Genomic DNA, 25,020 nt, shown 5'->3' on the forward strand with positions numbered 1-25,020 from the left:
TACATTTGCCTTGGTGTAGAAACAAGAAATCACACAGAGATTTCCCGCCCCCCTCGCTTAGGACACATTTTCTAAAACTCTCAGATAGTTGAAGCCACCGTGAGGGGTGAGGGCAGGGGCGGGGCCAGATCCTGTGTGGGACACAAAGCAATGGGTGGGCTGCGATGCCTGGAAACCCAGCCCACCTGTCATTTCGTTCTGCATGACTTGCAGGTGCTCTGTTCACACTGGCCCAGACTGGCCAGCGGCACCACCCTTCCTTGTTCCCATGACACGGGCAGACACAGGGGAGACGAGTTGACAATGCGGCTTGAAAGGCTCTCTTTCATTCCCGTTCCCTTGACAGTGACCCACCGAGTAGGAAGTGGGAGGCTGACGGGAGAGACAAGCTGACGGATGGAGTGAATCAGAGGTCAAACCGCAATCAAGAAGCCAAGCCTGCGTCCCAGGAGCACAGGGTCATTGCCAGCTTTGAGCCCCGCCCCGAGTGAGCCGGTGCTGTCCCTGGCCCCTCCTCCCACAGTGGCCTCTGAAGACGAGTACGCTTTGACCTGGACAACAGCCATTCCTTCTTTCACTGTTGCTAGCACCCTGGTTTTCCACAAGTGTGCATGGTGGGGGGGATACTCACCAGCTTCAGCTGACTGCACTCCCAACTCCCTGGCCCAGGCCAGGATCGTCAGAGCCTTCCACCTGCCTCATTAAGTCTAGGCTCATTCATTCCGGGAAGTTTGTTGAAAAGATGTAGAGGGGAAAAAAAGCTGTCTTTTTTTTTTTTAAACTGGGATTGCCAAATGTACAGCAAAGCTAAGCATGTGCAACCCGAAGGGCAGAGAGAGGGGAGAGGCCAAGTCCAAAGAACAGCATCCTGACAGGCCCTGAGGCTCAAGCACATCCAAGGGCAAACCCACTGCTGTTCAGTACATTCCTGTATTCACCTCCTTCCTACTTCCGTCACTTGATCAGACAGGCTTCACGACAGCAGTGTCCATGCAGAGTTATAGGGAAGTATGCGCAATTGCAATTCCTGGGAAAGAAAAGAAAAGAAAGAAGAAGAGAAGAGAAGAGAAGAGAAGAGAAGAGAAGAGAAGAGAAGAGAAGAGAAGAGAAGAGAAGAGAAGAGAAGAGAAGAGAAGAGAAGAGAAGAGAAGAGAAGAGAAGAGAAGAGAAGAGAAAGAGAGAGGAAGGAAGGAAGGAAGGAAGAGAAAGAGAAAGAAAGGAAGAAAGAAAGGAAAGAAAGAAAGAAAGAAAGAAAGAAAGAAAGAAAGAAAGAAAGAAAGAAAGAAAGAAAGAAAGAAAGAAAGAAAAAGAAAGACAGAGGAAGGAAGGAAAGAAGGAAGAAAGTTAGGCAGGTTAAGCCTTGTCACATTCCACCAACCATTAGCCCTGAGTAGCTCCTGGCGAAGCCCACAGCAGCGAGCACTCCGGAGGCCCTGGCCTATGGGAGAGGATGGCCGGTAGCAGGTGCCTCCCTTTCACTGCCTTCAGTAGAGAACAAAGCATGCGGCGGTGTTCAGTGCAAAGGAGGAGAGAGCGCTTCACAGCCCAGGAGGGAAGACAGCACTCCACGTGGTTCCGGTGGAGGACAGAGGGACGTGAGCAGGAGGCGGGATGAGGAGAACTCGCTGTTAAGCCGTCTGCGCCACGAAGGTGGCAGTCCAGCAACATTGTCTGAGGACACTTTAAAAAACTCATGTTGGGCACAGTGGTTAAGATGCCCACCAGGATGCTGTTTCCTGTATCAGAGTGCCTGGGTCAAGCTCCCAGCTCCACTCCCCATTCCATCTCTCAGCTCATGCGCGCCTAGGGGTGGCAGAAGGGATTGCTTAGGAAGAGGAAACTGCTATCCAGCTGGAAACTCTGCAATGAGTTCCCAGTTCCCGCCTCTGGCTTGACCCTGGTCGTTGCCGTCCTTTGGGAAACAAAGCACTTCTCTCTGTCTCTCTCCCCCCTCATTCTCTTTTTCTCTACCTTTTCAATAAACTTAAAAACAAAACCAAGATAATAGAAGGGCCCAGCATGGTAGCCTAGTGGCTAAAGTCCTCAACTTACACGCATCGAGATCCCATATGGGCACTGGTTCTAATCCAGGCGGCCCCGCTTCCCATCCAGCTTCCTGATTGTAGCCTGGGAAAGTAGTTGAGGACGGCCCAAAGATGTGGGACCCTGCACCCACATGGGAGAACTGGAAGAGGCTTCAGGGTCCTGGCTTCAGATTGGCTGATTTCTGGCCATTGCAGCCACTTGGGGAATGAATCAACAGACAGAAGATCTTCCTCTCTGTCTCTCCTTCTCTTTGTATATCTGACTTTCCAACAAAAATAAAATCTTAAAAAAAAAAAAAAGATAATAAAAAAGGTACATTACAAAAGCCCCCATATGGATTTTAAAATTACATATAAATAAACATCTTTTTACTCTACTTCCCTTAAGCTGTCTGTTGTACTTTCATGTAATTCTTAGCATAAGGATGGCCAGGCTGGTGTTATGTAGTTCAGTGAGTTAAGCCACTGCCTGTGACACCGTCATCCGTAGAAGCACCAGGTTCAGTCCCAGCTGTTTCACTTCTGGTCCCAGTTCCCTATAAATACGGTGGAAAATGACCCAAGCACTGGGGCTCCTGCCACCCACATGTGAGACCTGGCTGGAGTTCCAGGCTTCTGGCTTCAACCTGGCTATGGCAGCCACTTGGGGAGTGAGCAAGCAGGTAACATAAAAATAATACCCTGGCTGTCCATCCCCGGGAATGGATACGTTCTCTCCTTGCCCAGACCTCAAGGAATGGTTTCCCTTAGCACTTCAATCAAATTGGCTTAGAGAGAAGGCCCAACGCGCAAAGAGCGTAAGACATAGGCCTCTCTGCTTCAAAAGGGCTAAATACATGTGCAAACTGATTGGAAATATGTAATGACAATAAATGCCATAAACACCTGGGTAATAGAATGTGAAGACTTTAGTTTCAAAAGGACCTCACCAGTTACATCTTTAGTTTTGCCTCAAAATGGGTTGAAATACCTAAAGTACACTTCAGTAGGTTAATGGAAAATGGTACTAAAAAATAAGTTCATTTTGATGTGCAAAACTCTGAAAATCATATATAATCTTTTCACAGTATTCATTTTTCACGAACTTTTTGTAGAACTTTCATGTGCATGAATTTCAGACATTTTTGCACCAACATATGCATGCTTTTTAATCTGCTTTTTCATGAACTTTCAGAAGTGCCTTTGTATGATACCCTAGGTTGGACAGAGAGCTGGGTCAATCTAACTATTTTTGCATAAAAAGTTTGTTTAGACAAGAACACAGACTCAACCAGGCACCCCAAGAATTTATATGGCAAAAAATGCCTAAGGAATGGCATGACCACAAAGTCACTTCACCAATCAGGATAGCAAAGTTTCTGGTGAGCACCTGCTTCCGTTTTCATTGAAGAGGGAAAAGCAAGGAAGCACAAGAAGCCAGCTTTCATCCCGTGAAGAGCCATGCTTGGTTGATGCCCCATACCTTGGGGCTGATGGAACTTCCTCCCCCTCCTCCTCCCTCTCTTCCTCCTCCTCCTCCTCTTCCTCCTCCTCCTGCTGCTCCTTCGTGGGCTGAGTCTGACCACAATCTTGGCCTGAGCTTGTGAGAAAAGATGTGAACTCTCACCTGAGAGGAATGAAAGAAGCTGAAGCCATTGTCACGTCTGGTTTGGACTCCTGCCCCTTTCTTCATTCCATCTCCTCCCAGCCCCCTGCCTCGCCCTGCACCCTCAGGCGTGGCTCAGATCCAAATTTGAACTCAATAGGATTTGTGGGTGTTTTCCTAAGTCTCCTCCTTCCCCTTGGAACTCTTTCCAAGAGGTCAGGTGGTGGGCAGAGGGGGAGGATGGCCCCCTGCTACTAGCCTAACATACCAATACAAAATGACAGCAGAAATCACTACAGCCTGGGGTGCTGCTGAGGGTGAGATCAAGGCCACTCCTCCTCTGCGGCTGTCAGATACCATAAAAAAAAAAATAGAGGCATGAGCACGAACCAAAGACAGACCTCCTCTGTCCGAACGGCACCCAACACATGTGTCTCATCCGATCAGCTCCTCTCATTGAGTTGTCAGCTTAAACACAATAGCACTCATTCTCTCTGCGTGCTAATAATACATGAAGATTTCAGTAGGAAAGAAACTGGGAGGCAAGAAACCTTGCAGCAGATCACAACATTGTTTCTGTGGAACTGGCTATACTGAGATAGATGAGGCGTGAATGGTCTAGTACTAGTGTTGGAGTGGCAGTTTCCTTGGACACTTATCCCTGGCCGGTCCAGAAATTCCAAAGGGCCACTGAGTTCCCAACCCCAGGGACACCATTTACACTGGGCGCTGCTGGGAACAGAATGGAATGAACATGGTCACTGTCCATCTATTTCCTTGTCTAAATGGACCAAGTGTCCTAGACTGCCCAGGACACTGCTGAATTTTAAATGTCATTTAATGTATGCATTTTTCCCATTATAAAATTCAACTCATCTGCTAATATCCCACTTACCTTCCCATTTCCTTGCCCTCCCTCGTAGTAAAATCTTTGAAAGAGTTGTCCAACCTCTCCTCTCCATTATCTTCCCTCCTAGCCTTTTTTGAACCCACTCCAGCCATTTGAGTCCTCCATCACTCTACTAGAACTCGGCCTTCAAGTTGTTAAGCTCCACGGCCTATTGAAGCCAAGTTTGCAGCTTGCTTCACTGTCTCTCAGAATACCACTCTTTACCCTCTTGCTTTCCTGAACTTTCCAGTCTTTGGTAGTTCCTCTCTCCTCTTTCCCCTCCTAGGCTGAGGTTTCTCAGAACCATGGCTGTCCTTTTCTTTTCTCTGGTAACACTCCCTCTCCCTGTGATCTGATCCAGGCTTGTCGCTATAAACACAATCTATAAACAAACAAACAGTCCTTCTAGTTGTATCTCCATCCTAGAGCCCTCTGCAAAATCCCACATCCTACTCCACAGATCTGCACATATCTAATACACACCTCACCTTATTGTATCTAAAATGAAGCTCCTGGTTTTCCCTACCCCACCAGAATCCTTCCCCATCTCAACTGGTGGTCACCTAGCTCTAGGGTCATTCATATTTCCTTCTTTCTTTTATATGTCTCATCCTACACAGCCTCAAATTCTATCGTGGGCTCTGCCTGCAGCATATATCACTAACCCCATGTCATCTCTGCCTACATTCCTCACAGTCACCTTCTAACGTATTTTCCTATTTCGGTCCCTGGCATGCATGCTTCTGCTCCCACACAAGAGCCAGTTATTCTCAGAAAATGTTTACTCTTTCGCTCAGCACTCACATGACATGTGAGCGAAAGCCAAAGCCCCGCCCGCTTGCTGTCGTCATGACCTCTGACTTCTCCTTCCCACTCATGATCCTTGGCTCTCATCTTTCTCTACAAAACCTGCGACACTGGCATTCTTGCTGTGCCTCTGTGTTGCAGCTCCCATGAAGGCCTTTCCTCCATGTCTCCCTTGCCTAACTCCTCCACTTCTTCCAACTAGAAAAAAATGGTGTTTCTCTCTGGCTTGCTGTGAAACTGCAGCTGGATGTGCTCTCCCTCAGTCTGGTTTTCTCTAATCACTTCTCCATAAGCTTCCTCCAGGTTACATAAGATATGTCTTTTATTATACTTCTACCTGCTTCACTGCATTGGAAGGTGAAAACAGGAGCCCTGCGTAATGGTTCAATGGCTAAATCTTCTCCTTGCACACGCTGGGATCCCATATGTGCACCAGTTTGTGCCCCAGCTGTTCCACTTCCCAACCAGCTCCCTGCTTGTGGCCTGCGAAAGCAATCGAGGATGGCTCAAAGAAGACACTCCTGGCTCTTGGCTTTGGATTGGCTTAACTACAACCACTGCAGCCATTTGGGGAGCGAATCAACAGGCAGAAGATGTTTCTCTTTGTCTCCCTCTCTCTGTAAATCTCTCTTTCCAATAACAATAAATCTTTTAAAAACAGAAAGATAAAAGTAAGATTTTTGTTTATTTTTCTCAGTAATTCTCAGAGAGTTTGTTGGATAGATATTTGCTGAGAAAAAGCTACCCCTTGATCTTCTAATTTCCAAATATAATTCTGTTTCGTCAATAAGCATTTTCTCTCTGCCACCTATAGTCTAATCTTTACACATTAACATCAGAGGTCTGAAACGCACGTCCTCGGAGGGGTGGACTTCCACGACCCCGCTACCTGGTGCTGACATTCAGGTTCGCCCACCCCCTCCCTGAGTTTGGACTGTTAGAAAGATGGTGGGATGTCACCGTCATGACCACCTAATGTTACATAAGATTCCATCGCGTTAGGAGATCCTGTTTAGAATCTTGCTCTTTTGGCTGACTTTGAAGAAGCCAGTCACCCTCAATCCTACAAATATCAGAGACACTCATTCCTCCAATGACCTAAAGGATCTTGGAAGTACAATCTTCTTTTCTGAACCTCAAATGAGAGCATAATCATGCTGATGCCTGAGTCATACCATGAGACCCCAAGAAGAGGGCCCAACCAACCTGTGCCTGTACTGCTGAGCCCTAGAGCTGAGACAATGCCGTGTGTATTGCCTTAATCTGCTAGGCTTGTGAGGATGCATCATGAAGCACGGAAAAATAACAGAAAATGTACTAATCGTATGCTCACACTCTGCAATGGCCTCCATTTCCTCTAGTCAAACCCAACATCCTGTCTGTGGATAGTCCATCCCCCATATTTATCTAAATTCATCTTCTTTTTACCCTCTTCTGGTTCCTTCCACCAAAGCCACGCAGGTCAAGTCTGCAGGCTATTGCTTAAATCCTGCATTCACTTCTGCTTCAGAGCCATTGTAGCTGTTTCCTCATCCAGAACCCTACCTTCAAGTAGCCACATGGCTCAGTCCTTTACATCTTTTAGGATGTTCTTCAAGGCTGCCTCAGTACCAGCTACGCGGTCCACCCCCTTGGCTCTGGCCATGATCAAGCCCTGAAATTATTCTACTTATTTATCATTGGTTATCATTTACTTGCATATTCACCCATCCAGTATCAGTAAGTTCCTTGTGGGAAGAAACATTATTAGCTTCATTTCAGGACAGAGCCTGTGAGACAACACCCAGCACTGCATACACCATCAAGCTACACTTACTGACTTCATGGGTCAAAGATCCTATTGCACTTCCAAAAGCATTCAATGCTATGGACTGCATTCTTTCTCTTCTTCCTACTTCTTCAAGCACTTGGCCAGTTTTGTTGACCCATTCTCCTCTAACAAACATCCATGAAAGTTCTATGTGACTGGCCGTTTGATCATGTGGAGGTAAGTGACCCTGAACCAAACCCAGGGTCTGAAATGCTCTATCAACTGACCTCAGGCAACTCCCAATTTTATGTTTCTGGGTAAACATACTTTTGTGCACTTCTCAGTATAAACCTTTTCCCGTTGCCGTGCCCATTTGACATCACCCTACTTACTGTGTCATTGATAAAGGAGAGTGAAGCTCAACATGAGCAATTTTATATCTTAATTCATAGCTGTAAATTTTGCATCATGCAAATTTATAGAGAAAGCTTTGTCAGTAATTTGAGTGCAACACTCTAGGGGGACATGCAAGGCCCAGAGACTTGATGTTGATCTAATGTAAGATCAGATGCTGTGACAACAGTCCTGAGCACAATCGGTCAGGTGTCATATAGTGTTGCCTCATAGCAAGTTTTTTTTTTTACGTGGGTAATTTTATGGCAATGAGTGATGGCTATCTTATCAAATATTTTCTGTCTGATTCAGAATTAGCTTCTATGCTATCAAAACAAAAGGGAGGGCCAGGCGCGGTGGCGCAAGTGGTTAAGTCCTCACCTTGCACGCCCGGGATCCCATATGGGCGCCGGTTCTAATCCCGGCAGCCCCGCTTCCCTTCCAGCTCCCTGCCTGTGGCCTGGGAAAGCAGTTGAGGATGGCCCAAAGCTTTGGGACCCTGCACCCGCGTGGGAGACCCGGAAGAGGCTCCTGGCTTTGGATCGGCATAGTATCGGCCGTTGCGGCTCACTTGGGGAGTGAATCATCGGACGGAAGATCTTCCTCTCTGTATCTCTTCTCTGTATATCCGCCTTTCCAATGAGAAAATAATAAAAATAAATCTTTAAAAAAAAAAAAAAAAAAAAAGGGAAAAATTGCTGAAGTGGATAAGTTCAAAACTTCTTGTTCCAAACTAAGATTTATTTTATTCATCTCATCAAAATGGCTAGTGGTTCTGATTATCATTTTAATAGATTCTATAAATGTAAGCTTATAAAATATGGACATTTTAAAAAGTGGGAAGAGTTACAGTATTCTTGTTCAGCTGTGTGGAGCTAAGCTGTGACTATCAGCCACCATGTGGACTACCTTAAAAGGAACATCAAGATACAGGGAAAGAGAAAGACTCCTGGGAAGGGAGAGAAGAGGGGTAGTTTTATCCATCCTTGATGCAGATTCTCTGCTGAGTCTTGGCTGCATTCCTGCTCTCAGTGTCTGTGTGATTCCACAGCCCCTCCATTAAACGTCCTCTTTCCACTTAATACAGCTGTAGTTGTTTCTTTTGCTGTAACTCAGGGGATCATATGCTCTTGTTGGCTTGAGACAAGTCCAGTAGGAATAACAAGGGGTTCCCCCTTTACTCCGTTAGAGGATGGCCAGTTACATGACTATCATACTGATGATCAAAGAATCCCAGACATCAGACAAGCCATTTTTCTACAAGTTTTAACTTGAATTCCTTTAGAAGAATGCATTAAGTGGGATAACAATATTCATATCTTAGGCCTTGTATAGTATATGGGACTTTTTCTTATGCATAAGCCTTCTTCCCCACAAGGGGTAGGCACCATATGAGGGACTATGCTGTAAAAAAAAAAAATCTAAGCATGCATGTTAGGGATGCCTATTAACAGGTTAATAGTAGGTATATATGAGGGCACCAGTGATAATGGTCTGGTCATAGATGGGGACTGTGGATGCAGATAAGTGGTGGGGAAATTGAACAGGTGGATGGAGGACCTAACTGTTCCCTTAAAACAAATAAATGAATGCTTGAGTAAATCTTTTTTATTAGAAAAAAGAAATTATTTATTTATATTAGACAGACAGATCTACAGAGAGAGGAGAGAGAAAGAGAAGGCCTTCCATCCTCTGGTTCATTCCCCAAATGGCTACAACAGCCAGAGCTGAGCTGATCCAAAGCCAGGAGCCAGGAGCCAGGAGCATCCCTCAGGTCGCCCATGTGACTGCAGGGGCACAAGGCCTTGGGCCACTTCCTCCACTGCTTTCCGAGGCCGTAAGCAGAGAACTGGATTAGAAGTGGAACATTCAGGACACAAACCGTAAGGAATGTCACTGCCTTAGGTGGAGGATTGTGCCACCATGTCTGCCCCAGAAATAAACCCATTTAAAAAGAAGAAAAAGTTTCAATAGTGCATTGCACAGAGGGCTGAGCCACCCCTGCCGTGGCAGCATTCCGTATTGGAGTGGTGATATGCATCCCAGCTGCCTCGGTTCTGCCCATCTCACTTTTACCACACCTGAAAAGGCAGAAATGGTCTCCACCCGAGTGGGAGACACAGCTGGAGTTCCCAGTTTCTGAACTCAGCCTGTCTCAGTTCCGGCCATTGAAACTAGAGAAAGTGAAGCACTGGATGGAAGACTGTCTTTCTTTCCACCCCCTCTCTCTGTCTTTCTCTTTCTCTCTCTCTTCTGTCCTCCTCCTCTTCCTCCTTCTAGTTGTGTCACTCTTTCAAATAAATAAAATAATTCATTTAAGCAGAAAAATGAAAATTGTGCCAAATTGTCAAATTGTTGAAACTTGCTTGTTCAAACTTATACAAATATCTTAAAATGAATGTGATGGGTCTATCATTTTAATGTAAAAAAATGGCCAGTCCTGATGAAATTTGAGATTTCTACAAAATATCAGAACTTTAGAAAAGTTATACCTTGGGCCCAGCGCGGTGGCGCAGTGGGTAAGGTCCTCGCCTTGCACGCCCGGGATCCCATATGGGCGCCGGTTCTAATCCCGGCAGCCCCGCTTCCCTTCCAGCTCCCTGCCTGTGGCCTGGGAAAGCAGTCGAGGACGGCCCAAAGCTTTGGGACCCTGGACCCATGTGGGAGACCCGGAAGAGGCTCCTGGCTTCGGATCGGCATAGTATCAGCCCGTTGCGCTCACTTGGGGAGTGAATCATTGGATGGAAGATCTTCCTCTCTGTCTCTCCTCTCTGTATATCCGCCTTTCCAATGAAAAAATAATAATAAAAAAAAAAAAAGAAAAGTTATACCTTATACTTGTCACCATACAGCTGATGGCTCAACAACACTTAAAGACTTCTAAAATGTGGTATGTGATGATATAAAGGAATGAGATGGGTTTTTTTAAGATTTAGTTTATTTTTATCCGCAAGTAAATAATTTAAATTTTTTTAAAAGATTTATTTGTTTTTATTGAAAAGATAGATTTTGCAGAGAGGAGAGACAGAAAGATCTTCTGTCTGCTGGTTCACTCCTCAAATGGCCCCAAATGGCCAGAGCTGAGCTGATCTGAAGCAAGGAGCCAGGAGCTTCTTCCAGGTCTCCCACATGGGTGCAGAGTCCCAAGGTTTTGGGTCATCCTGCAGACAACAAACAGGGACCTAGATGGCAAGTAGAACAGCCAGGACACCAACTGGAACCTATATGAGATCCTGACACTTGCAAGAGGAAGATTAGCTAACTGAGCCACCACATCCGGCTCTCCAATAAATAATTTTTAAATAATCGTTTGTTTATTTTTATGGAGACTCAAAGATTTTTATGTATGCAAAAGCTTATTTAAATGCACCTCTTTTTGCATTTACATACCTTTGTGGGGCTAGTTTTCTTCATGCACCTTGAACAAAACACTTTGCAACAGATTAAATTACATGTATGAGAATCCTGCAGTCTCGGGTTAAATCAAGCATTGTAGAGATTTTTTTTTTTCTTTTTGGAAAATACAGCCACTTTTCAGGAAAAAAATGAAGATGTGAATTATGTCAACATGTAATCAGTCTTGTTTTCACAAAATAACGAGTTCTTTTTGTATGAGTTAAGCATTTCTAAACTTACTTACTTTGAGAGGCGGTTTTGTGGCGTAACAGGTAAAGCTGCTACCAATGGTGCCTGCATCTCGCGTGGGCATCTGTGCTCGAGTCCCGGCAGCTCCACTTCCAATCTAGCACCTTACCAATGACCTGGGGAAAGCAACGAAAATGCCTGAAGTGTTTGCACCGCTGTGTCCAAACACTCCAGAGAAACTCAGTTCTTGGTTTTGGACCAGACTGTTGCAGTCATTTGGGGAATAAACCCGTGGATGGAAGATCTCTCTGTCTCTCTTCTCTCTCTCCCTGTAATGCTGCCTCCACATAAATACATATTTTTAAATTTACTTACTTTTAGTTTTAATATGGTAAATATCTGCTGATATACTCCCCATAAAGGCAAGCTCTTCAGAGTTCTAAATGATTTTTATGAATGAAAAGATGCTTCTAGCAGCTTGCCCAGGTTCTTGATGTCATTACAAGAAAGAATACTAGAATGTGTCAAGACTAAATAGAGCAAATAAAGTTTATTGCGGGTAGGAGGACATGATGAAGAGGAGGAATCTGGCCAGGCTTTGGTGAAGATGGCACCTGCCTGGACTGAAGAAGTCTTTATCTTTCCCTAAAGAAACACAGATATTCACACAGTAGGGTGGAATGTGCAAGGGATAAAACCCGCTATCCTGGAATAGGGTGCCACCTATTTTTTCCTGATCTTGAAGATGGGTAACAATTTCACCCACAATGCTACAGTGAACCTAAGGTTAGGGAAGGGATGATACGGTGGAGAAAGTGGCTTTTCCCACGACACTTGCCAGCCCTGCATTCTTGTGTTGGCTTGATAAGCAAAGCCCTTGACATTTTCTGGGACACCTGGCCCCTGCTCACACGTAGCTGCCTATAGGCTCCAACCAAAAAGTATACCAAGTCCAAAAAAACTTGAGAACTGCTCACTTGGTTAAGACCTTACAGAGGACACAATGTGGAATCCTCTTTCTCTCACCTCGCTTAACAATTACATTTTTAATGAACAGAATTGGGCAGTCCCAGTGTGAGAGTCAGAAGGCTGAGAGCATATGATTGGACAGAATGCCAGGTGGCAGCAGCAGCGAGCCGATCCTCACCACCTTCCCGGCAACACGTGCTTCTGGCCCCTCCAGCATCCCTTGGCCTGTCTGTGTCCTGCTAGGTGTGCCTGTACCTTCACACAGCCTTCTCTTGTGTCTGAGATCTCGCATCACCTGTCATGTGAGAATCCTTGTGAGACACCATCTTTTCCAATTTTATAGGGCAAACTTCCTTTCATGAAATCTGAAGAAGGTCCAAAAGAAACCTTTGACTTTTCACAGGTGCCCGTGGCTGCTTTCAAGTCCTTCTTTATCCCGTCATCAGGGAAGGAGGGAGTGCTCAGTCTCAGACTCCTCAGGTCTAACCCCGTGCTCCCAGGGAGGTAGGTGCTCATTTGTGACCCAGAGAAGCAATAACATGCCCACCATTGGGATGGCCATGAGGAGTAAATAAATTCAGAGAGCATCACCAGCCTGGTCATTTTTATGTTAGGGTTAGTCATAACTATTCCATGAACAAGATTACCAAGAGGACATTGAGAATGGCTTAGGGATTAGTTCACTGGAATGTTGATCAATACCAGCAGTGTGATATTGAACATTAGTGATATCACAAGGCCATGGAATATGAGCACCAGCCAGGAAAAATACTTTGTTCTCTCTGAAAGTCATGTTGAAATTTAACTGAACGCTGATGGTGTTGGAAGGGGGTACTCTTAACATGTGATTAGATTGTGCGAGGTTTTTTAAAGATATATTCATTTTTATTGGAAAGGCAGATTTTACAGAGAGAAAGATCTTCCACCTGCTGGTTCACTTCCCATATGACCACAATGGCCACAGCTAAGCTGATCAGAAGCCAGGAGCCAGGAGCTTCTTCCAGGTCTCCCATACAGGGGCAAGGTTGCAAGACATTGGACAATCTCTGCTGCTTTCCCAGGCCACAAGCAAGGAACTGGATTGGGAGGAGGAGCTGCTGGGACACAAACAGATGATCCTGGTGGTTGCAAGGTGAGGATTTAGCCATTGAGCTAAATCTGACATAGATTGTAAAGAGGGAATTCACACCTTTCATGTGGGGATGGCTTAATTCTCACCTGTCTGGATTAGTTCCTCCAAGAGTGGGTTTTAGTTTTTTTAAGATTTATTTATTCATTTCAAAAGCAAAATTATGTGGGTCTGGGGAACAGAGAGAGAAAGAGAATGAAAGATTTTTTGCTGGCTACTGCTTTACTTCCCAAATGGCGCCAACAGCCAAAACTGAGCCAGGTCAAAGCCAGAATCCATTAACTCCATCAGGGTGCCCCACCTACGAGTGTCAGGGAAGCCAGGACTGGGTTGTCTTCCACCTCATTCCCGGGCACAGTAGCAAGAAGCTAGATGGGAGAGGAGCAGCCAGGACTCAAACTAACAGTCCAATAGGTGATGCTAGTGTCGCTTGTAAAAGCTTAACCAACCATACAACAATACAGCCCCTCCAACCAAGAATGGGTTATTGCATAGGATGACTGTCACCTGTATTTTGCATCTTCTGCAAGCTCACCCTCATACCTTCTCACCAAGCTATGACAGCATGAGTCTCGGGTCAGAAGCGCTGCCAGATTCTAGCCCTTAGAAACACAAACTGTGTGAGCTTATCTCCTTGGTAAATTGCTCAACCTCGGGTATTTTGTTATAGCAGCATACAGTGGATCAAGGCAGCACCCAGGAAGGCATCAGTCTGCACCTACAGAGTGGGACCCACCTTTATGGTTCCAAGGGTTCCCTGGCCAAGCAGACATGACCCTGACACTGCCCATTGCCAGGCAGCTTCTCCCAGCTGTGCCCCAAGTCGGCCGAGTCACTGTGACGTTTATTTCTTCCTTGTCAGGCCCAGTATCTTTCTGGAAAAATGAATAGTATGTATTTTCAGGGGGAAAATGACAGTGTGTTTTCTGTCAGTAGCGACATCATTTTTATTCCATTTCCTGTTTCAACCATTGGCAGTATTTATAAACTTTTCCATTTGATCCTTTTTTGGGACAGACTGCCTGTTCGGAAAAAGTGGAGGGACGATGGCTAGCTAAAATGGAGCGCCTGGGAACTGAGGCTGTGAACAAGCTTGGTCCCTGGCCAAGCAGGGAATGCACTGTGTGCTGGTTGGGATGTGAGAGTCTTAAAGAAGAGACAAGGTGCAAACCACACAGGGCATCCAACGGGCAGCATGTAAAGAACACTGCCCTTGGCTGGCATTTCTGTGTAGTCATGACACTGAGTGTGTGTGTGTGTGTGTGTGTGTGTGTGTGTGCAAATCAAACCAGATGCCCAGAAAACAGATTGGACAATCAGTGCTGTTCCAGACTGTACTTGAAGTAGCTCTGTGGCTCCTCTCCCAAAGGAATCCAGAGCACGGAGGCTCTTTAAAAAGCTGCCTTCAGATAGTCTTTCATAAGAACCCATTCGCAGCAATCCAGCCCTGAGCAAGATCGGTGGCGACGCAGCAGAAATCCAACGAATGATGATGGAGAGCAGTGACTATGGGGTGCCTGTTTCACCAGGGACTCCCTGTGCCCGGAACAAATGATTCAGTGCATTTCCCAGAAGGACTTTTCAAACTGGCTTCTTGGCTGGAAGGGAGAGACCCAACCCATCCATTTATAACATGTTAATTTCAGGGCAGAGTGAAAGCCACCGAGCCAAAGCTAGCCCCGAACCAAAATAGAACACACTAATATGGAATGGTTGGGAGCGTTCCTGCTCGAAACCCCCTCTGGCTAGAAAGTAATCCCAACAGCTTGTGATTCTTCAAAGGTAAATGCTTGACTTTGTTGAAATCCCTGAGCATTATGTCATGGCACACAGCTTTATTGCTTTTTTTTTTCTAGCCTTTGGGATAAACAAAACACCTCTAGAGTTGGCTATTTACCCAGTCAACACGGAACAAGGAATGCCCACAGTCATGCATAGCCCTTCAAAATGTCATTTACTCAAAGTACGTTGATGGACCTGCATTGCACTGAGGCAAAAGACTATAACTTTGTCAGATAATGAGAAGTGTAACAGGTGCCTGGTGTCCTTCAGGACGGGACGGGGAACCACACAGGAAAACTGAGTGTCCCCAGTGAGTGGCTGGATGTGGTCTGTCCCCAGAGGTTCACGTGCTGGCAGCTCAGCCCCGACATGGTGATGCTGAGAGGGGATTGAATCGAAGCCGCGTGTCTACTGGAAATGCCTGGTCATGGAGATGTTAACCCCAGAAGTGAATGTTTGGGACTGGATTTGTTCCCACAGGAATGGGTCTTTAGAAAGCGAATTTGCTTCTTTGGGTCACTGTCTTGCTTCTGCTCTTTCAGATGCGCGCTGCTTCCATAGACACCTGCTTCTCCACCAAGTGCAGATGCAGCCAGGGGCTCTCCACCGACACTGCTGCCATGCTATCTGGACTTTGAAGCCGTAGAAATATGAAGCAAATAAACCTTTTTTTCTTTACAAAGAACACAGCCTCGAAAACACATTAAGTAACAAAAAACACATTGAGACACTATGCCTTTTTCCTGCAAAATATCCTTTGGGATGCTCAACTAGCAAGGCTAGCATTCAAGAGGACTTTGGGCAGTAACCCGCAGGTGTTCCCATGCGTTCAGGTGCTCTACTAGAAGGCATGCTGAGAGCATGCTGCTCCCTCTTCTTGGAGTAATTCAAATGAGTAGCATGAAAGTTACAGCAAAGTATTTAGCCCCATTAAGTCACTGAACCATTTATCACAGAAAAGGAAAGGGAATGGGGGGGTTAGTATACTTCTAAGGATTTCATTCAAGGGAGAAAGACCAGGAAAAACACGTAATATATCTTAGGAACAGTAATGTCCTGTTATTGTTAAAAACTGCTGGGACCTCATTAGAGCCTGTGAAAACATCATCTACAGGTACTGAAAGGCAATAAATCTCCAACAGGCCCAAAGAAAGCGAGCCAAGGGAGGGAAAAGGCAGAGGGAAGAAAAGAGGGGAGAGCACAAGAGAAAAAAACACAGGGCAATGTTACTGTCTACCTGTTGGGTCGCTCACCAAGCCATCAGCCAGGAAGGCCCATGTGTGCCTGCCAACTGGTCATCCACAGTGATCACGTGAATTTGGTGGTTTAATGCCAGTTGATCAAATTGGAGACTACATTAAATATTTTCAATAACTACCAACAGTTGATAGATTTAGGTCTCTCTTCACTTTTTCCCTTCTATAACCTCCAAGTGGTCACTTTTCCTTCCATAGTCATGGAAATTCTTTTTCCTAAAACCCATCCTGTAAGGTTGAGCCAACCCTCAATAACTGAGTAATATTAAGCAACAGAATTTCAAGTTGCTCATCTTGGATTAAATATTGTCCCTAAAGCCAGGGTTCTTGACACACAGCCATGGAGCATCTTCCAAGCCAAATGTCTTGAGATAATTATGGGACCTGCACAGAGAGTTCGTTTGTTCTCTTACAGAACTGAAAAAGATCCCCATGCAGCAACCCATCGTGCCATTATTACAGACAGAAAAGAATTACAGCTATAGTGGTGAGCTACCTGGAAAAGTGCAAATAGACAGAACTTGGCAGGTGGTCACACTAACAAAAATTTGTCAATAGTAAGAAGAGCCAGAACCTCCCGACAAACAGAGAGCACGCTAATTCTGTATGCAGTAAGCGTCACCGCTTTTACTCTTTTTTTCCAATTTCAAAAAATTCCTGTAACTGGCCAATCTAGATGATGTTATGCGTTGTTCAAGATCTGAATGGTTTCTATATGCGGAGAAGGCATCTCACATTGTTCATAATTATATCAGTTACTAAGTATTTTTTTAAACACCTGACACTTCTCTAAAGAATTACATCCTGCTTTCACACAAAAAAAAAAGCTTAATTAAATGAAAGCTGTGAGATCCACATATTTCACTCCTTCAAACATCTAAACATGTTATTAATGTTTTAAACAAACTGAAAAGCAGAAGCAGGACAAGCATGGTGGCACAGCAAGCTAAGCCACCTGTGTGAGTCGGGCTGCTCAGTAACCTTTTTATAATTAAGACTTATTTATTTTTATTGGAAAGGCAGCTTTTATAGAGAGATGGAAATAAAGATTTTCCATCCACTGGTCCACTCTCCAAGCAGAAACGATGGCCAGAATTTAGCTGATCTGAAGGCAGGAGCCAGGAGCTTCTTCTGGGTCTTCCACATGGGTGCCTGGTCCCAAGGCTATTTGCCATCCTCCATTGCTTTTCTAGGCCATAAACAGGGAGCTAGATTGGAAGTGGAGCAGCTGGGACATGAACTGGCACCCACATGGTATCCCAGTGCTTAAAGTATGAGGACTAGCCAATGAAGCCATCACACCAGGCTTGAAATAAAGCTTTTAAAAATTCGTAATAAGCATAAAAAGTTTGGTCTCTTCAACAATTGCAGTTGAGACAATTGGATAGCAGCCTGCAGACATAAAAAATAAGGCCCTACCTCCCACCCAAGATAAAAACCACCTCTAAATGGATCGTGAGTCTAAATTTGCACCTAGAAAGTATTAAACTGCAAGAGGAAAACACAAAAAAGCACTCAACAAGGTATAGGCCATGAGAAGACATCTTAGAAAAGACACCAACAGCACAGGCACTTGAAGCCAAAACAAACAAATGGGACTACATCAAACCAAGAAGTTTCTGTACAGCAAAGGAAACCATCAATAAAGTGAAGGCCAAACCAACAGAATGGGAGAAAATCTTTGCACACTGCGCAACAGATAAGGAACTAATATCCAGGGCTCACAAAGAGCTCCAGAAACTCAATGACAGCAAAACAAACAACTTTGTGAGGAAATGGGTGAAAGAAATGAGCAGACTTTTTTTTTTTCAAAAGAACAAATTCAAATGGCTAATAGACATATGAAAAAACGCTCAGCTTCCTAGCTATCAGGGAAATAAATATGAAAACCACATTGAGGTTCCACCTAACTCCAGTGAGATTGGCCTACATTCAGAACTCTACTGACAACACCTGTGTTATGGATGTGAGGATAAAGGTACCCTCCTTCACTGTTGGTGGGAGTGTAGGCTAGTACAACCACTGTGGAAATCAGAACAGAGAGTGCTAAGAGAACTGAAAACTGATCCATCCTATGACTCAGCCATCCCACTTCTGGGAATATATCCAAAGGAAATGAAACCTGTGTATAATCCACAATAGCAGACATGTAAACAACCCAGATACCCACTAAAAGAGGAGTGGATAAAGAAACTGTGGTACATCTACTCTATGGAATATGACTCAGCCATTAGAAAGAATGAAATTCTACCATTTGCAGCAAAATGGTCCCAACTAGAGATCATTGTGCTCAGAGAAATAAGTCAATCCCAAAAGGACAAATGTCATAGGTTCTCCCTGATATAAGACAATCTCCATGCAAAATACAAGATCAATAGATATATAGGTGAATATGCATATGCATACAGTCATCCAGAGGGACTATCATATTGAGATGTGAAGATATAATGCAGTATACGTCTCTACTCCCAATCAAAGATGGACTCCCAGTGAAACTGTTACACTCTGCCATTGTCCATACCTACAATAACAGGGAACACACTTAAATAACAGAATGATAGACTTATGACTATGTTTGAAAGACTATATTATTATAATAAAATAAAGGGAGATAGTGGGAAAGGGGAGAGCCCAGAGCCTTTGGAACTGTTATCATAAAATAATTAATTTGAAAAAAGGTTTTTACTTTAGCAATTTAAGAAAACAGATAATAAAAAAGCACAAAATTGCATGTGTTATTTTTGATCAAATAGGGTAAATTGTTCTAATTTGTGCTAATCATGTAGGCTAACCCCACTTGTGATACCTTTGTAATAAATTTTTAAAATGTTTATGATACTGATTATGAATAAATAAGTGGACCTTTAAAAATCCATAGTATGGATATAAAGATGTCAGCTAAAACCCAATTGCCATTGTTCACGAAGCTTTGTGAAGCAGAAGTTGAGATGACACAACTCAGTGGATTCCCCCCATGGTAAGGGCCCAGATGTGTTGGTCTCCTCTATCTGTGTCCACCCACGTCGATTTGATTCACTAAGCACGACACAGGAATAAGTAAGGAAAACATATCTCCAAGAAATTAGCAACAGTATGGAGGTTCCTCAAAAAACTGACAAAGCAGGACTAGCACATGACCCAGCAATGCCACTACCGGGCGCAGAATCAACAGAAATGAAATCAGTGTCACAGAAACATTTTCACGCAGGTGTTTATTGCAGCATGATTCCCACAACAGCCAAGCTACAGAGTCCACCAGGTGTTCCTGAGTGGGTGAGCAGGCTTAAAAACGTGATATATGTCCACACTGGAACCTTAGCCATCATGCACACAGGACCCAATCGGGCAATATCAGTCACTCAAGTGAACATTATTTGAAGTGACGTAAGACACAAAGACACTGCAGGACCTCACTCACCTGTGGACTCTCAAAAAAAAAAATCTAACCTTTGAGATGGAAAAGCTAAAGTAAGTGTCCAGAAGCTGAGGAAAATAGTTCAGAAGGAGACAAGCACAGTCATGGCTAAACTATAACAATCAAGGAGAAGTGATCAAGATTGGTCAATAATGATCAATATTGTTCAATAGGGAGATAACGGCTAACAGTGTTGTTCGTGTATTAAGAGAATTTCAAATCCTCTCACTTCAACAAACTATAAATGTTTGAAGTGCCAGATATGCTAAGTACCCCACTTTGATCATGCCGCATGTCAGCAGGTATGAAAACATCGCAGCATACCTAATAAATATGTGCTATCATCTAGTCAACACGAATCAAAATTAAACTGAAAAAAAAAACTGAGTATGTACATAGATTCTCATAGATGAACTGTGTAATGAAGACTAACATACAGGAAAGGTATGTCACAGTAGGCGTCTTACTCCCAAACAGAAGAACTTACAGTGGAAGTTAAATACGCCTTGACTATATAATACTAGATTTTTCTATCTGTGTCTATACCTACAATGCCATGATGTACTTCAATAGCAGAATGTTAAACTTGTAACTGTTACTAAAAGACTGGAATAAAATGGAGGGGTTGACATACTAAGAGGGTAAAATAGGGAGGGAGAAAGAGGAGGGCAAGGGGCAGAAATCCCTACACCTGGAAAGATGTGTCATGGAAAATAATGAAAAAAAAATTTAAAAATGAAGAAAGCAGAAAAATAATCTCTTTTGGATGTACTTCCTGTTCTACTTGGCTTTGGCAGAATTGTTCAGATTAAAAATAAACACCACCGAGTATTTTTGTGACACTTTGCTATCTCCTGTCTCAGTCTCCTAGCACAGTAACTCTCCAAGCTTGAGCCTCAGGCTGGCATCTCCTCCCAGGAGCTCAGCAGAAAATTTGACTTCTCTAGTCCTGTCCCAGACCCACTGGAAAAGAAACTGTGAGGGTCGTCATTTATTGTATCTGTGTTCTCCAACATCCACCTGCAGCACCATCTGATTCTGATGCATGTTCCAGCATGACGGCCCACATCAAGGTAATGTTCATCTCCTGACATCTGAAGTTAGCATGTCCATTCCAGCGAGGTTTCCTGAATTTTGATTGCTAACTCTTGAGGATGAAGTCAGCAGGATGAGCCTCTATTAGCACAGTTTTGTCCTGTTTGGATGTAATAACCCCTCAGAGAGTCCCTACGCAAACACATTAGATGAAGACAGAATGCATTAGTTCAACCACGTCACATGACTAGGATGTAACTGGAAAAAACCACACACTTCATGCAGTTAAATTACCACATACGAGGGGAAAAATGAGTCACAGCAGGGAAACGTTGGGCCTGTTGGGCCAGCATTGTGACGCAGTGACCTAAAGCTGCCACCTACCGTACCAGCACCCCATATGGAAGGCGCAGTTCAAGTCCCAGTTATTTCACATACAATCCACTTCCTTTCTGATATGCTTGGGGAAGTGGCAGAAGATGGGCCAAGTACTCAGATCCACAAAGCGGGAGGCCCTAATGGCCATTCTCGTTCATGGTAGCCATTTAAAAAGTGAACCAGGAGATGGAAGATCTCTCCCTTTCTCTCCTCTCTCTCTCTCCCTGTCTCTGACTCTGAATCACCCTGCCTTGCAAATAAAACAATAAATCCTTTTTAAAAATAGGGAAATGCTTTAGAAGAACAAGTGCTATGGTTTGGGTGATTTGCTCCCTCAATGATCTGTGTCCAGGGCAGGGGTCTTGCTCCCCAATGTGTTTGTGCAAGAGGTGGGGCCTCTTCCTTCCTATAAGGGGAAAGTTAGATAGCGGAGGCACCACCCTGGGCAGGGATGATGATGATCTCATGGAGTGAGTTAGTTCTCTTGAGAACAAGTCATTACAAGACAGGTACTGCAGCCTCTGGTCTCTCCTCTCTCCTGGGCTTTCTGTCCTCACTGCCTAATGCTGGTGACAAACTCTTCTCCAGCCACTCCCACCATGACATCAACTGGAAGCTGTAATAGGGCCAGCAGCTCTCACCAGAGCTTAGCAAATGCCAGTGCCATGCCCTTGGACCTCTAGTCTGTGAGCCAAATAAATCTCTCCTTTATGTTCAATACCCAGCCTCAAGTGTTTTATGACAGCCATACAAAATAGGCTAGTAATACAACAGGGAAAGTAACTAAGGAGATTCTATGCAAACAGGCTAATGCTAGACACTAGGGAACATCCGGCTGTTTCTACTCCAATGGAGGAAATACTGCACCATGGATTCCTTTTCTGAAAGAATTTATTTATTACTAGAAAGTGGAGTTACAAGGAAAGGAGAAGAGAGAGATAGGAAGAGAGAGGGAGAAAGAGAGAGAGAGGTCTTGCAACATCCCTGAAGTGGCTGCAACAGCCAGCACTGAGACAGACTAAAGCCAAGAGCCAGGAGCTTCATTTGGGTGTCCCATGAGAGTGTAGGGGCTAAAATACTTGGGCCATCCTCTGCTGTTTTCCCACTCACATTAGCAGAAAGTTGGATCAGAAGTGGAGCAGCTGAGATTTGAACCAGGGCTGCTGGTGTGCCACAATGTTGGACCTCCACTATGAATTCTTGATTGCCAGCTTTGGTTGGGGCAAGAGTGGGTTCAGCCACCCTCATCCTTATCCTAAGTCTGGGGGTTCCACTGTCCTCTACAGAAGGCTCCTTTTGACTTACTGGAAGCTCATCACCTTGTTCTCAGACTTTTCATTCTCAAAATCTGATCCGCCACTCAGTGAAGTCATGTGATCAGAAATCCTTCAGAGGACTCCACAAAACAGGCAGATTGAATCACAAGTCTCCTCCTCACGTCTTCTTCATCCTAATAAAATTAAATGGCAACTTCCTCCCAGTCTAAGGCTAATGCTTGTCCCAAGCGCTAGAGCCATCCATCCATTGGCCACAAGGATAGCCCTGCTATGATCGTCTCCTTTTTCTTCTTCCTCCTCATCCTCCTTCCTTCGGGTGCTTGAATGCAGTCTCTCTTTCTCGAGTTAAGACAAATATAAATATTTTCAGTCCACAGTTGACTGTAGGTAACTGAAGCTGTGGGTAGCTGTGACTTGGGATATCACAGCATACAGCATGCTGACTGCTTTTCTTGGAGTACCTGTGTGTGTTCTTGAGGGACAGTCCTCCTACTGGGGGCTTTCCCAAGCAGCTTCCTGTTTCCTTGGTTTAGCTATCAATCCCTGGCCCCTGATGGCTGGGCCAGTGCTCAGCCTATGTTGGGGTCTCAGCCCTGGTGGAAGCCCTCATGTGTAATGTCACTTTGACATGACTTCAGATGTCAGTGAAGTCAACGAGAGCCCTCAACGCTCCACCCTCCCCATCTCCACTTCAGAACAGGAAATACTGAAATGAAGTCTGGATACATGCAAAAGACAAGAAAAGAAGCTGTAATGAGAGTTTCTGGTTTCACGTTAAAACCTCCAGCCTGGGAACGAAGGAAAGTCAGCAAGATCCAGCCCCAGCCCTCGCCCAAAACTATGTCCTGAACTCTGACGACCTTTAGTTTTCCATTGGAGATCTGCGGAGTCGCATGAGAAACAGGAAATTAAGCCGTCAGCCCACCCAAGGTGGAGCGACTACCCCACGAAGTGAGGCCCATTCGGTCGAGAGCCCTGGTATAAGGGTAAATGAGAAACAATCCCAGCTGAGAAAGGGAAAGTCAGATACCCACCTATCCAGAGAAGCCTGAACTGCAATTCCGCCCTTCTGGGTTTCCAGCCAAGACACACTACATTTATATTTTGAAAAAACATAGACAACTTAACTCAAACGGTTCCCAAGTTGGCCATGCCCCCTGGGCAACTGGTAGAAGAAAATCTCATATATTCTCCAAAGGAACCCAACCTCAACACGCGTCTCAAAGAATCCCAACAGATAAGGTTTCAAGAAACATAAACACAGAAGGAAATGAGGTACTGTTAAATTCAATTAAGCTTAGCCTAAAAGTTGCCTGCATTCATATTTGAAGCTATAGGGGTCTCTATATGTAGTGAACTTAGCCGAACTTGATGTGTAAACAGATTCTGGTCTAACCCAGAAGTATACTTCCGTAACAAGTGACCAGGTTTTGACCAATGACAGCAGCTAAACCACCAGCCAATCAGAATTTGAAAGCTGACCACTATATGACCAAATAAGGTAAATGCCAACCTTGGCCAATCAGATTATTTCTGAAGTTCTCTTGCTTTCTCTGTAGCCACACATGAGGTGAAGACAGAGCATTCTGAATCTGAATCGCGAACGAATTATTTGCTAAACTTGATTTGGGTTTGAGTTTTATTTTTTATAGTAACATGAATCAAAAAGCAGCAGAGCTCACATAAACACATGCACACACACACACACACACACACACACACACACACGTGTACACCCCTTGTAATCAGAGCCTTTGAAAACATTCTTAGGGTCAGAACTTTGGATACAGAATGTTTGTTAGGGTCTGGTATCATGGTGCAGTGAGTTAAGCCACCACACGTGGCACCAGCATCCTGAATCAGAGCAACAGGTCTGAGTTACAACTACACCGGTTTTCGTGTATCTCCCAATTTGTGTGCCTGGAAAGACAGCAGACAATGGACCAAATACTTGGGCTTCTGCAGCCCACATGGGAGACCTGGATAGGGAGCCAAATTCCTCTAGCATTCTCCAGTCCTGCTGTGGTGGCCATTTAGAGCACTTACTAGTGAAAGGAAGGTTTCTTAGTGCCAATACGGTGGTGGATCAGGCTAATCCTCAGCCTCCTGGCTGCTCCACTTCCCATCCAGCTCCCTGCTGGTGGCCTGGGAAAGCAGGAGAGAATACTTCATGTCCTTGGGAGCATGCACACACGGGAGATCTGGAAGAAGCTCCTGACTCCTGGTTCAGCTCCGGCCAGTGCAGCCATTTAGAGAGTGATCCAGCATGAAAGATGCTTCTCTATGTCTTTCCTTTTCATTTTAATTCTCTCCAAAATAAAAACAATTAAATCTTTTTTTTTAAGGAGAAATAAAAAGGAAGATTTCTCCTCTTTCTTTCTGTCACTCTGCCTTCGAAGCAAAATTTTTAATTTTTTCTTTAAATACCCATGAAGATGAGTAATTGTGCAAGAAAAGTAGAGAAAACAAGGTCAAATAAAAGAGTAGAAACTGCAATGAATCTCTGACATGACCTTTCCAAATCAATAGCAGAGAATACGAATATGAATATTTTTGTCAAAAGAGCCCTAAACCTGGTCAAAATGGATGCCCTCAGTACCCAGAGGCAGGCTGCTTTAAATGGAGTAGAGTCATAAGCAAGGCAGCTCACTGCTCCTAACAGTCAGACAAGAGGAGCTGGGTATCAAGTCTCTACTGGAGAAGCAGCGTTGGAGGGGCCAGTGTT

Source organism: Ochotona curzoniae, unplaced genomic scaffold (genome assembly GCF_017591425.1).
Source record: "Ochotona curzoniae isolate NIBS_2020 unplaced genomic scaffold, NIBS_Ocur_1.0 contig_4064, whole genome shotgun sequence".
Taxonomy (NCBI): Eukaryota; Metazoa; Chordata; class Mammalia; order Lagomorpha; family Ochotonidae; genus Ochotona; species Ochotona curzoniae.